Below are 13,989 nucleotides of genomic sequence, written 5' to 3' on the forward strand. Positions count from 1 at the left end.
TGGTGTTGTGTGCATGTGTGTGTGTGTGGGTCTGACACAGGCATGGTGAGGGATGGATGCATGTGTGGATGTGTGTCCATGCATGAGAGGAGTCTGTGCTCACATATGGGGGGTACAGTACATTCACATCGCATCCTGTCATGTGTACACTCACCTCCATCAGAAGTGGTACCCACGCCGAGCTCCATGCTGCCTACTCCCTCTATTGACTCGACGGCAATCATGTTAGCGCACGTCTCCTCCCATTCCTTCATCCGGATTGGGGATCCATCTCCACCAGCACTGGCAATGCGGTGGTTCTCAGCCAGGATGCCCCTCACCCGCAGCCTGAGGTCGTCCCACCTCTTCCTGCATTCGCGCACAGTGCGCGTGCTGGTGCCCACTGCACTGACTTTGGCAGCGACCTCCTCCCAGATGGCTTTCTTCCTCAACAGGGTTGGCCGGCGCATGTCATTCGCGAAGACCACCTCAGCATTCTCCGCAAGGGTCTGTGTCAACATCACCAATTCCTCATTGGTGTATTTTTCTTTGCGCTGCCTGTCAGTTGATTTCTTGAGTGCCTTAGGCATGATGCAGGTGTCCACAATTGTTTGGCACGGCTCACGAATCAATACAGGTCCAGGGGGCAGAGGATGGCAATGGATTGTGTTTTTAAAGATGGCTGCCGGGCTCTTTCCCGTTCCGGCGCGATGACGCTATTTCCGGTTCCGCAATTTTACGGTCACCGCTAATAGCGGTGACCGCTAATGGCGGTCACCGCAATTTGCATGTAGCGTGAGGGCGGAGGTGCTATCTGCACTTTCGTCAAAGCCGGTAAGGGACTCTTTTGGGACTTTTGCGGCATGGCGGTAGGGTCATTACCGGCATGGCGCTATGCTCGTGTCCGCGTACTCGTAATGGTACGTAATTAGCGCCCTCTTACGAGGGCGGACACGTTAATAGCGCCATGCCGCTAATATGCGGTTTTTAGCGCACAACGTGTAATGAGGCCCTATGTTACTGCATGTATATTTATTTAATATAATAAAGCGCTTTCTGGGATCTATTTTACATTCATTGATCGGCTTAAGTATTGGATATCACCAAGTGATAGGTTACAATGTGTGTCCGTACTAGTAAGAAAGCATCTGCAGTTAAACTGTACTGAAATAATCAGTATTGTCGGATACATTTCAAATGCCATGGTAAAAACAAGTGCACTTGGTGAAGGGACGAAATAAAATGCTCTAATTTATGGTGTCACTACTAAAACATCCCTGGCCCATTATTCCGAAATTGCGTCTTTGGAAGACGTGCTTATTTTTCTACAGCAGAGCCAAATTCAGCAGCTTCTGTATAGCAGTGAAGTGTGCAGACATGTGGCAATGTTTGCGTCTGAATGCCTGTCTCTTTAGCATCCCAGATTGTTGGAAATATAGCAAACATTAAATCGCTGTGACAAAATGACTACTGCTCAGCAGGAGTACAGGGATGGGTAGTTGTTTATGATAGGTGCTCATCCACATTCTACTACTAATCCAGCAGTGACCCTCATCATAAAGGTGAAACAGCCACAGCCGAGTATGCATCCGCAAATTCCATGCGGGTCATTATGACCTGGGTGCAAAGGGATACCGGGCACCGGTAATGACACCGGTGCCGGTAATCCCTTTGCGCCCTATTCCGTGGTCCCTTTGCGGGTCCCTCCCTTAAAGGGATACCGGGGTCAATAACGGTACTGCAATTTGCGGTACTGTTATTAACGCCTTCCCATTGAGCCCTATGGGGACTCAAATTGGAATGGGGAATGGCTTTTCAAATGGGGACTTACCGGGCCCGCAAAGGTCGAATAGACCAGTAAGTCCCCATTTCACCAAGGAGGTGGCGGTACCGGTATTGGTGCTAGTCATGGCACTAATAGTGTCATGACTAGCACCAACCTCGGAATGAGGGCCCATGGGAGTAATATGTGGATTTAGCATTGCAATTAATTGCTACTATTTTTGCTTCCCATAATGTGTAGCTCTATTAACACTTTGGACATCATTCAGAAGTCTGTGGACTTGTGGGAAATTACTCTTTGGTAAACTTTTTTGCACACACATACCTTTATATCTTTGCTTAAGGAGTTTTCCTACACCACTTCATGCCACAAGACATGGGCATGTGTATTCTTGTGGAATGCGATGATGATGTGCATGGGGGCTGTGTCTACAAAACCCAGACATAATCTGTGTTAATAAATGGGAAATGGTGTTTGCCATTATTGTAATCACTTATGTCATTGCAGATGTCTGCCACGTGCTTTCATGACCGAAAGGACATGAAGACTTGGCTGGTTGCAGCGTGTCTGGTCCTTTCATCACACACTGATCTTTCTCTGCCATGTGCTGGGATGGATCAGAATTCGGAGTATGAACCGAACCGATTGGCTGTCCCATGGGTTGTCCCATTCACCACAGCTACTGTGATGCGATCAAAAAGCGACATGTAGTTGGAATATATCATATAAAGGAAGAGCCCAGTGTTTGGCAGGAATTGATATTTTGAAGTATGCATTCATTAATTCGATATGCATGGGTAGTAGAACCACAGAGCGCAGAACATCCCGTCTAGCCCACTTTTGCAGATCGACACTTTCGCCTAATGCATTTTTGGTGATTTCTTTGCACTTTTTTCTTGTAAAATACATATGTTAGGTGGGGTTAAAGTATATATGGGGATGAGGTGTAGTGGTAGTAAGAGGGTGTGCAGGGGTCTCCCGCTCATTTTGCTGCAAAAAAGTGCACAAATCAATTACCAAAAGTCAGCAAAAGTATAGGTCGGCAGAAAAAGTGGCAATGGTTCATATAATCGCATTTCCATCTACACTATTACTCTACATTGAGATTCCCTACACTCCCATCTGTTACGAATCAGTGCCCGCCACCTTTACAAACGCCAAAACTTTCTTGCTGAAGAAGGACCGCCCATCTCAAAGATCATTCCAATAATCGACGCTATCTCTAACCTTCCCATCCTAAATAAGACACTGGAAAGTGAATTCACCTTCAAGAAATGGTCCACTACATGAACACTAATTCATACCACAAGAGGTTTCATATGATTTCACACAGACATCCGAGGGGACCTCTTCAAAAGCCAAGTTGAGAACCATCATTTGTGTCCTTTTGGACCGACCAGCAGTTGAAGACAATACTGTAAGAGATCCATCCCCCATCTTCCAACCATTATGGTACTGCCAAGATTATAGTTTGTTCATTTTCCCAGGATCCACAAATATATGCGTAAATGGAAAACGTCTGATGCTTTTCCAAACTACTTTGATAGGAAGAGCGATTCATGCCCATCTAAAAGATGAATCAAACCCATCCCCTCACCTTAAATGTGGGGTTGTAAAGATATACATGAAAACGGGAGAAAACCTTGGAATAATATAAATACTTGTTTATTTTATTTATTTGTTTATTGTTCGCCTATTAGGCGCTTATACAGTAAGTACATTCTGTTTCAAAGCACCGACACGGCAACAGTTAGGAGACAAGGGGATGACAAACATTAAAATACATACAAATATTAAATATAGTGTGGGGAACTGTAAACTTATTATGCCTTGTGCAATGTGCAAGTGCAGAAGGGAGGGGGAATGGGATAGGTGCTTGGGTGCTCGTGAGTGATCAAAAGATGAAATGCAATGTATGGTATGTGAGCCTTCAGGGTCGAGAGTGTGTAGAGGTAATTGCTGAGGATAGACAGAATTGGGGGCGATTCGGTGTGGGAGGTCAGAGCCCCAAAGATGCATAAGGGCCCTGGGCACCAAACAAGCAATTGTGAGATTATCAGAGAAGGTGGGGAGGAGGTAAAGCTTTGACGAGAGTCTGAAATTTAAGAATGTCCTGCTCAAGACAAAGAGGGAGGGAGATGTTGTTCGAAAGAAGGGAGCAAGTTGAGGAAAGCAATCAACCTCCTGCCCCCGTTTGGTGAAATGCGTCACACACAAAGAGTTGGTGCCAGAAAAGCACAGGGGTCTAGAGGGGGAATGTTTAGTAAGAGAGAGTTGCAGCTAGTGTGGTCCCTGGCCCCAGACAGCTCTGTGGATGATACAGAGGGATTCAAATGTAATCCATGAAGCAACCAGCAGCAAGTGAAGACTTTTTAGGGCAGGAGAGATGCAGTCTCTGGGCTTGAGGCCAAGTATACATCTTGCTGCCCTATTCTGGATTAGCTGGCGGGGTCACAGAGTGGAAGAAGGTAGATTCAGGAGGAGGCTATTGCAATATTCAGTCCTAGAGAGAACCAGGGCTCGGGTAACATTGAGCTTCTGGGGGAAGGTGAGAAATGGTAGAATTCCTTTGAGAAGGAAGAGCTGAAAGTGGGACTTCTAGGAAATGTCCTGAGTGTGCGGGACGAATTAAAGAGAGGAGTCGAAGATGGCTCCAAGTTCTATGGCTTCAGAAGAAGGAGCAGGGGGAGAGCCCATGGAGGAAAGCCAGAGTGAAGGGAAGAAGTTGGGAGCAGGGTTCCCAATGGAAAGGATCTCTGTTTTGCTGGCATTGAGTCAGAGATCATTGGAAGTGCACCAGACCTGGATGGCAAATCGTCAGTCAGGGATGATGGAAGGTGCAAGAGGGTCAGCAGGAAGTTTGAAGAAAAGTTGTGTTGTCTGCATAACACTGGAAGTTGGGGAGAAGGAGGAGATGAACCGTGCAAGCTGAGTAAGGTAGATGTTAAAGAGCAAAGGCTGCCCTGGATGACTTGGGAGGAGAGGTCAGTTAGGAAGGTGGTCAGCCAGTCCAGTGCTGATCCAAAATACCTAGGGTGTCATGGAGCCTTTGTATGAGGATGGAGTGGTTGACCATGTCAAAGGCAGAATAGAGATCAGGAAGGATGAGGACAGCTCGGGAGTTGGAATCCAGGGATGCCAGCAATTCTTCAAGGGTGTTCAGAAGAGCAGTTTCCGTGCCACTGGTGGTTCAGTATCCAGATGGTTGTGGAGACTACTAACGAGTTCAGGGCCAGAGTTGAGCTTGGTAACAAAGAAACCCACGTGGGGTTAGTAGGGAAAGGCCTGTCTAGGAAGGGTACTGGGCCGAAAATGGAACATATAAAAACAAAGGATTGTACCCTTCGTAATTCTGTATGAAGCTACATACATTTGGGGTGGACTGATACTTCAGTCTAGAGCTGTCCACAAGTATGTCTACAAAGAGATTAGGTTTCTTAGTTGTTGAAATACCATGTATGCATCAGCCGCTGGGTGGAAATTACCACCCACTTTATGGAACAAATATTTATTTTGTTGTTACTGAAAATTAAATTAAAAATAAATATCAAAACAGGAAACTGAAGATCAACAAATATTGTGAAAAAGTGCAGTCATATATTATCAACAGTTAACATAACAAGAAATCAACATAGTGCTTATAATTGAGTGCAGTTTACAATGATATTCAAAATTACAAAAGAATAAAAAAAAACACATGTAACAACAACAAAAGCAAAAAGAGCAATGCTTGTTAGTTACGTCACTATCAAAGCAATATTATCAGGAAGACACTCAAATGCATAAGAAGAGTTCAGTATGTCCGTTGCATCATTGATCCCATGATGGCTACTTTAGTTATCCCTAATATAGCAAAAACTATTTTCAAAAAAGCAATTAATGCTGCAGGGTCATTGAATACAAGATATCTTATCCTTGCCAACGTGACAGTTGTTTGTTAGACAAAAGAATCAGAGGACAGGGATACAGATGTTGAAGTGTTCTTTAGTTCTTCACGTTTCGGCAATGATGTACTGTAATAAGTCCGCCGTCATCAGGGCTCCTAATCGGGGACCCTGTAGGGGGTACATGGATATCTAGTGAGTGGAGTTGTGCTGCGGGTGCCCATAGTACTGGGGCATTATATATGTGAATCTATTCTCGCAGCGCCGGACAGGAGGCTTACCTGCCGGTGCTTCAGATCCCAAGTGCTCGGATTCAACCCACACAGGAAAGGTGCCAGACAACAAAACCAGTCTTATAGATAACAGATCTATGTGAAGGTTCACAGCCAGCTTCACATGAGGATGTTTCTATGAAGATTCAAGAGAATGAAGCTACATGAGTGCCAGTGCCTCATGTGGTATTGTGCAAAGGTAAAAATAACTTAATGCAAAACAGTTTAACGATGGGCACATAATTATGAGATAACAGTTCTCTAGGTATCTAGTACCTGTATGGTTCTGGACACAGTCTCATCATTTATATGTACTCCAGATCGTGGGCATCAGGTATTGGTAAATAGCCGGTTGTTGACATTTGTCCTTGTAGTAGACTCCTGAATAGGGGCAAAAACAAGGTACCGGAGCCTCGTTTATTAGGTTTTACTATCCCACAGCAAAGTAGCTGTTGGATGTTGCATTGGTTTTTAAATAAAAACGGGAAGAAAGGTGTAATCAAAATCTGTGTCATGGGATTTGAAAATATGCTTAATGAGTTTAATTTAGGACAGAAGCTGAGTGTTAAGTAATTAACATGAAAACACTACGCTTACACTGAGCAGACAGAGTGATACATTTGTATAGTTACAACATAGAAGAGCAGAGGTAACCTTGGCGTTTATTGTTATTTCCAAAAATGCGCCAGGGCTTACCTCTTGCTCAATATTTATGGTATATATGCTGTGTCGGGAGAATAGGCTGCAACTGGGACCATGCAAGCGAAAGGGTGAAGGAACCACCGCCCCTGGGCGCACACTGTCAAGCCCGTACGTCTGGGATGAGAAAGATTGTCAACTATGCGCGTGCTACAATCCGTGTTAGAGCTTACCTCTGGCTCAGCGTTTTTGCTGTGTGTGTTGTTGCTGCAGCTGCATGAGTCAGCTGAAATCGTGCAGGGAAGGGGGAGGAAGCGCGCTGTCTCGCCCGTGCACCCAAGACTAAAAGTGTGCGCGCGCAGCGTCCTCGGGATATTTGGCCTGTTACTATGGAAATGGCTCATGTGCAGTAATCACTTTCGAGTGTTTACAACTGTTGTCATGGAGGTCGCACGTGATAGTGGTGTTCGCGTGTGCTCATACAGAAGAGCTCAGTTGAATAGGGAGCAGAGCATGGGCCACATCGTTGTCATAATAGACCACAGCAGTGGCAGAAAAACCAGTAATGGTTGCTATGGTGTACATAAAATGGTAGCAATGTGAGTATTTTTAAATAAAAACACATTGACCTGTATAGCCCACCGTGCAGGCAAACTTGGTATTCATTCACTGTCGTGCAGGCAAACTTGGTATTTATTCACTGTATGCGGACACCAGGCAGGCTATGGGTGAGTGCACCTAGCGTGTAGAGGACAGAGAAGATTATCTGGAGTTTATGGCTAGTGCCATCTAGTGGATGCTTGATTCCGTGGGCAAAGATCCCGTTGGATAGGGCTAGAAGGCAGGATGCGAAGGGCCAACATAGTAAAGCATCAATTCAGTTAAAATGGAGGCTAGCCAGGTCAAACACATAGTCAGGCTATAATACTAAGTAATGCTCATGGTCCTGATAGGTGAGTATGCCCTGATGTTGTAGGACCAGAAGTGTAACAGTAAGTGAAGCTGAAGCTTTGAGGCTACACTATGACGGAGTGCCTAATTATTGGGTGTTGAGTAAGTGTTAAAAAATGGTAACTAAGTATGAGGTCATGGTTTATAATACAGGTTGAAAAATCTCATTCAGGCCATGGTGATAGGTGTCAAACCTATGTATCCCTCTTGATTCTTTTCGGAGGAGGCTGTGTTCAATGTCAGGGCCTCCCTTAATTTTCTCAACTACCCACCAAAGGATGTTGTTTGGGGTATGATTAGCCATTATGAAATGTTCCACTAGGGGTGCTGTTATGTTTTTACATCAAATTTTCGACCCATGTTCGGAAATCCTGATATTAACTGCTCGTGTAGTTTGGCCGATGTAATGGAGGCCAAAAGCACATTCAATGAAGTTGATTACATTCTGGCTCTTGCAGTTGGTGAGATCCCTGAGTGTCCATTTCCATCTTCCAATTTGGAAAGTACTCACCTTTTTTGTAAATTGGCAAGCAGCGCAATTGCCACAGGGGTAATGGCCTTGTAAGGGTCGTAAAGTATGTGTGGCATTTCTGGTTGGCTGGAATATAGAGTGTACCAGATGTTCTCTGATATTGTTAGCCCGTTTGTAAGAAAATCTTGGGATTGGTTCAACTGGTAAGTTCAGGCGTGCTATGTGCCAATGCTTATTAATAATTTTCTTTATTTGAGAAGTGTGGGTCCCAAAGGTTACAACACAGGTAAGGCGATCTTCTTTGGTATCTGCATCTTCTCGTTGCAATTGGAGAATAATATCTCTGTTGATGTTACGAGCTCTTTTTTTAGCCTGTCTAGTTGTTTTTTGGGGTATGTGGGGACGAAGCTTCAAACGTGGATCAGTTGATATCCACACCAGATGTCAGTGGTCAGTTGTAAACAATGCAATTTGCACTTCAAATTATTTAGAAGTTATGTGAAAGAATATACAAAACTGTGTAATTACATACAAACATATTAAATGGGTTAGGAATTCCTGTTCATCGCAATCTAAGCCTGCACCACAGACACAGGAGAGCCCTCCCAGGATTATAACACAAGGTCAGACACCTCAGTAATTATAAGAGACACACAGGGGCTCCCTATCTGGTGTAGGGCAGGACTTGGAGTCCACAAAAATTGATTCGACATCTGACCAGTTGAAGGGAGACAAAGGGCCTCATTCCGAGTAGGGCGTAAAGGGATACCGGGCACCGTTAAGGACATCGGTGCCGGTAATCCCTTTGCGCCCTACTACGAGGTCCCTTTGCGGCCCCGTCCTTAACGCCTGCTTTTACCAGGCGTTATGGACGGGACCCGCAAAGGGACTTCAGAGCTAATAACGGTACCGTAATTTTACGGTACCGTTATTGGCACACTCCCCATTCCCATTGAGCCGTATGGGGGCTCAAATGGGAATGGGGATTGACATTTTGAATGGGGACTTACCGGTCCCGCAAAGGTCGGACTAGACCGGTAAATTCCCATCGAACCAGGGCGGACACGGTACCGGTATTGGTGCTAGTCATGGTGCTAATAGCGCCATGACTAGCGCCAACCTTGGAATGAGGCCCAAACACTCAGAAATGTAATTGACAAGGAGAGAGCGCAGGCGCAATAAGACATTGGGCCTCATTACGAGGTGGGCGGGAAGGGTTAACGGGCACCGGTAAGGAGACCGGTGCTGGTAAACCCTTACCACCCTATTTCGAGGTCCCTTAGCGGGTCCCGCTATGGGTGCCTGGTTTTACCAGGTGCCCTTAGCGGGAGCCGCTAAGGGACCAGGGAGCTAATAACGGTCCCGCTATTAGCGGGCCCATTATTAGCTCCATCCCCATTCCCATTGAGCCCTATGGGGGCTCGAATGGGAATGGGGAATGGTTCTCGGAATGGGGACTTACCGGGTCCTCCAAGGTTGGAATGACCCGGTAAGTCGAGAACCTGGACCCGGAATGCGGTAAGGGGGTAGCCATGGTGCTAGTAGCACCATGGCTACCTCCTACCTCATAATGAGGCCCATTGAATAGGATTAAATCAAAGAATTGTAAAGGTGGCAAAGTGGCACTGGTGGAGGAATTTGTCATACCCGCTGACAACTGGGAGAGTGTGAGGTACCACTTAAAAAGAAAGCAAAAAGGAAAGCTAAAAGAAATAAGAAGACGCTTTCCATGCAAAAGGGGACCTTATCAGATTGGATCATTAAAGCACCAATCAAGGAAGTAGAACAGGTCATTGAAAATCAAGAGGAAAACATCTTTCTTGAGGCCTCTGAGATACTGGAGGTTGCAGAGGTCCCTATTTTGGCAAACCCTTACCATAGTTATGCTGAAATAGCGACACTTAGTAAACATTCAACATCATCACAGAACGCAATAAGAAGGCCGGGGAGTAATTTATGCAATCAGGATGTGATCAAAGCACGGACCCCCACTGTCTGTTCAGCATCTACTGCTTTCTTTAAAACTCAGTTGTTTCCCAGCAATCCCTGGGTTCCTATGAAATGCTCCAACATATTAGGCTATTTGCTGCAATCCCAGCCTTAAGTGTTTTGAGCTCAAAGGATATAGAGTAGCAGTTTTTTTTGGGATAATGATAGGCTTGACTACGCTTTGGTGCAAGCCTGGAATGCACTCTCTATTGCATTAAGAGCTAATCTACCCTACTCTAGATTCAGATGCAAGGTGAAAAGTGGGTCAACGATAAATCACAATCTGAGCCCTTGCACTAGACCCTGCGTGATCACTGTATACTTCTGGCCTGATACGTCTGAAATTCTGGATCTTAGACCATCTCATCGCCCATTCTGGGCCATGAGATACCCTTAACTTGTACTTATTGTATATATGCACTGTAAATATGCTATTATGATATGTTTTGCATTAGCTGTTTGTATCCTCTGTATGTAATCTAAGCTTAAGTAATCTTGTACATACTGCGCCAGTCTACCCCAGGGTTTTGAGGGCATTATCAAATAATAAACATAAACATAAACATAAACATCTGTTAAAGGTGCTGCATGGTGCCCTAATGGTGATCTAATGACTGGGGTTCAAACCTGCTATACATGCAAGGTCACAGATACCTCCAGTTGTAACTACGTATTGGTGGTATATATTACTATTTCTAGCAAGCCTATGGAAACTAAAATATTGGTGTGCAACACTTATGACACCCCGGGTGGGGAGAAAACTGAAACTATAATGCTCAATATCTATGAGATATTGCACAGCTTTATGCTGGAAAACAAGGACAGTATCATATTGGGGAGAGACTTGAATGCACGCTGTATTCATGATGTTGCTTGTGGTACCTTTGACAACGTTCAATCATTATGTAGAATGTGTCCGACTAAGTCTAATCACCATGATAGAAAATTGCTGACATTTATGAACAAATGTTAGTTTATATTTTATTTGTATTTGTATTTTATTAAATTTATAAAGCACCTATCGCCAATATTTCTAATGCTAAATGGTAGAACTCTGGGGGATTGTCTGGGTAGGTACACATGGAGAAATGGTGATTTAAGATCTACAAGTGATTATTTCTTTCTTAGTCCCGAGATGTTACCATTGGTTGATGGACTGGAGAGTAGGTTTAATGATTTTCAGTGAGCCTGCAGTAATGAAAATATTAGTATCAGGTCCAAACTTGAGCAACATGCTATTTAAAGTGTGAGGACTGCAGGCAGGTAGCATAAGCATAAGATGGACAAATAGGAACTTGAGGTTGATGGGAGAATTTGTTGCTAATTCTTTGGATTGGGGTTGGAACTCAAGCCCCGAAGACGTCAATTTGTGGCGCATATGATGCTGGCCACCTCTAAATGTTCTCCTGTGGGCGATAATCCATTGGTGCCTAACATTAATAGGTAAAGTAGGCCTTTTGATGTTGCTATCAGCAAAGCAAAAAAGGTGTTGAGAGCTTAATGTACATTCATGTTGAAGACGCATGTAGATCCAGTGGCTGGAGGCAGTGGATGTTAGAAAATTAAAGAACAGATATACCAACTGGGTAAATTGCATAGATTTCTGCTTAAAAACACAGCCTGGCAGAAAATTATATCTATCCTGCGGGACACAAACACAAAGAAATTCTCGAAAGTGTTTAATGAACCAAGGGGTAGGGATGCTAGTTCTATAGTAAATCTCATAGATGAGGACAACTGGAACATGTTCTTTGGGGAATCATAATTTAACAGTGAACTGGAAATGTTAAATGCTCATAGAGTGACGGAAGATTCAGAAGTGAATATGTTTTAAATTCCATCAACAAGTTGAAATCCTTTCAGTTTCCCAGTCCAGATGGCCTAGCAAATATTGTCATTAGACGACTCTGGATCATTGTGTTGGTCGATCATATAGGTTGGTACAGGTGGTAATGGCGGGGGTAGAATACCCGAATCCTGGAAAAAGGTCAATAAAAATCCCAGTCTTCAAGAAGGATAACAGGAGAGACCTGGGGCATTATAGAAGTCTTGCACCTCTGGATGCTCACTATAACCCATTTTCTTCCTTTTTCCTTAGGGAAATGATGCAATAGGTGGAGAAGCATGACATTTTGAGCCCTTACCAAACTGGTTTCCATGCCGACTGTGCGACAACGCACAGTATTTGAACTCTGAATGTATTGATCTCTAATGCCACGCTGAAAGATAAGCCCCCTTTGGACATCATTTTATTTAAGTCCGCATTTGACAAGTTGAATACGATTGTAATAAGGATTTTACTTTAACTTGTATAACGTCTGGATTGTTTTAGCAATATTAGATGATTTTAGTATGATGGTTTATAGATGAGTTGTGGGCTTGATGATCTTAGAGTGTACTGGTAATTGTCTTTAGATACTGTTATTACTGTTGAATTTTGAATGATGAATGATATGATTTTAATCATTGTTCTTCTTCCTTATTGTAATATGATTAGTGTGGAAAGCTTTAATGAACTGAAACACACGTAATGCAAATAAAACAAAATATAGAATGTCCACATCCCATCACTGGGGATGGTCTGCTTCTCTTGTCCTGCAATCAGCATACTGCTTAGCTTGTGCCTTTGCAGAAAGGATTATGGTGCAACATTGTGAACACACATGCCTTGCAATTCAAAGAAAAATACAAGATTCCCATTCCACCAAACACATACCAAAATGTAGCAGCACACTGTGCAAAAAGGTGATATAGGAAATGAGAAATGGTGCACCTAAAAAGACAAAAAGTTCTCCCATGTTGTGCATGCACCGCTGTAGAACAACAGGTCACAACATAGTACTAATCATTATTTTACATGGATAGGAACAAGTGGGAGCCGGAAGCTTTCACATTAAACTCTCCTTGGATGGCTTACTTCCATCAGCAGGAACAGTTGTCTATCTAGGACACAGCAATATTGTGTATTCATTCTGTAGCTTTGGTGATCACATGAGCAATCCTACATTGGTATTAAACCTGTCCTGAAAGTGTAAAGAGAACAGTAACCCAAAACCCCAGCACTAAAAATAATCCAAGAGATAAAATAATCACTGCACCTCTTTGCAAGGCAAAACAATGTGTATTGCATGCAAAAAGGTCTCAGACGAGTCTGTAGAACTGAACTGACATGGAGCTCTCTACACCCTGAGAAGTTACAGGTCATGTAGTGGACAAACACAAATCTGCATACATAGGTAACAATATCATTCCACCAACCTTATTTGCTGGCAGCTATATAACCCTCCTAGAGTCCCTGTACAAATTGGTCATTCCCCTAGACATGTGGCCAACTACATCATTACTGCTACATTCAAGTATGGGATTGGCTAATGAAAATAATGATACCTTAATAGATCGTGAGCGTCACATGATGTGCACTCCTCCGATCCAGATACAATCAAATAAAACTGGGGAGGCCAACTCTGATTTGATAATAAAATAGGCATTCTCATTATGACAGACGATGCGGTGTACACAAACTGTCCCCTGATCTTGTACTCAATTTATTTGCATCACCTCTGCTCATCCTATCCCAAATCATGCAAAGTTCTAGACAAGGCTCCTCCTTATCGCCTTCAAACCCCAGGTGCCCAGTAATGACTTGACCAGGACACAACTCTTAAGTATAAATTTTAGGAATGTATTTGCTTTGGCTGTGTGTCTACTTGTAATTCAAATGGGATGACTGCTCCTTGAGTGGTGATAGTACTCACTACATTTTTGCCTGGCCTATAAACATCACAATACCTCAAGCACAATTCTCAAGAATGTGTCATTCAAAGGGTGAATCCCTGCCTGCTCTCCCCACAGATAAAAATCCATTCCCACCACGTTCAGGCCCTGCAGCTGGATACAACTAGCATTTATCTGTGCACCGCCATTGCCTCTGACCTCAGATTCTCTCCTGGAGAACGGTAAAGGGATTTGGCTTGGGACTGAGATGAACAGTGCCGCAGCTCCACATGGATGCCTGTGTTA

At 43.8% G+C, this 13,989-nt stretch overlaps 1 long non-coding RNA gene across 1 annotated transcript; it reads right to left on the reverse strand.

Annotated features, from left to right (window-relative positions):
• Positions 1–5,472: 5,472 nt before the first annotated feature.
• LOC138565885 (uncharacterized) lies at positions 5,473–6,301 on the reverse strand. Its single transcript, XR_011301679.1, has 3 exons — positions 6,195–6,301; positions 5,928–6,054; positions 5,473–5,817 (listed from the first exon to the last, which is right to left on the reverse strand). It is a non-coding gene; the product is annotated as an uncharacterized lncRNA (long non-coding RNA).
• Positions 6,302–13,989: the final 7,688 nt, after the last annotated feature.

The sequence above is a fragment of the Ambystoma mexicanum genome, chromosome 2p (assembly GCF_040938575.1).
Source record: "Ambystoma mexicanum isolate Mex_15411 chromosome 2p, UKY_AmexF1_1, whole genome shotgun sequence".
Classification (NCBI taxonomy): Eukaryota; Metazoa; Chordata; class Amphibia; order Caudata; family Ambystomatidae; genus Ambystoma; species Ambystoma mexicanum.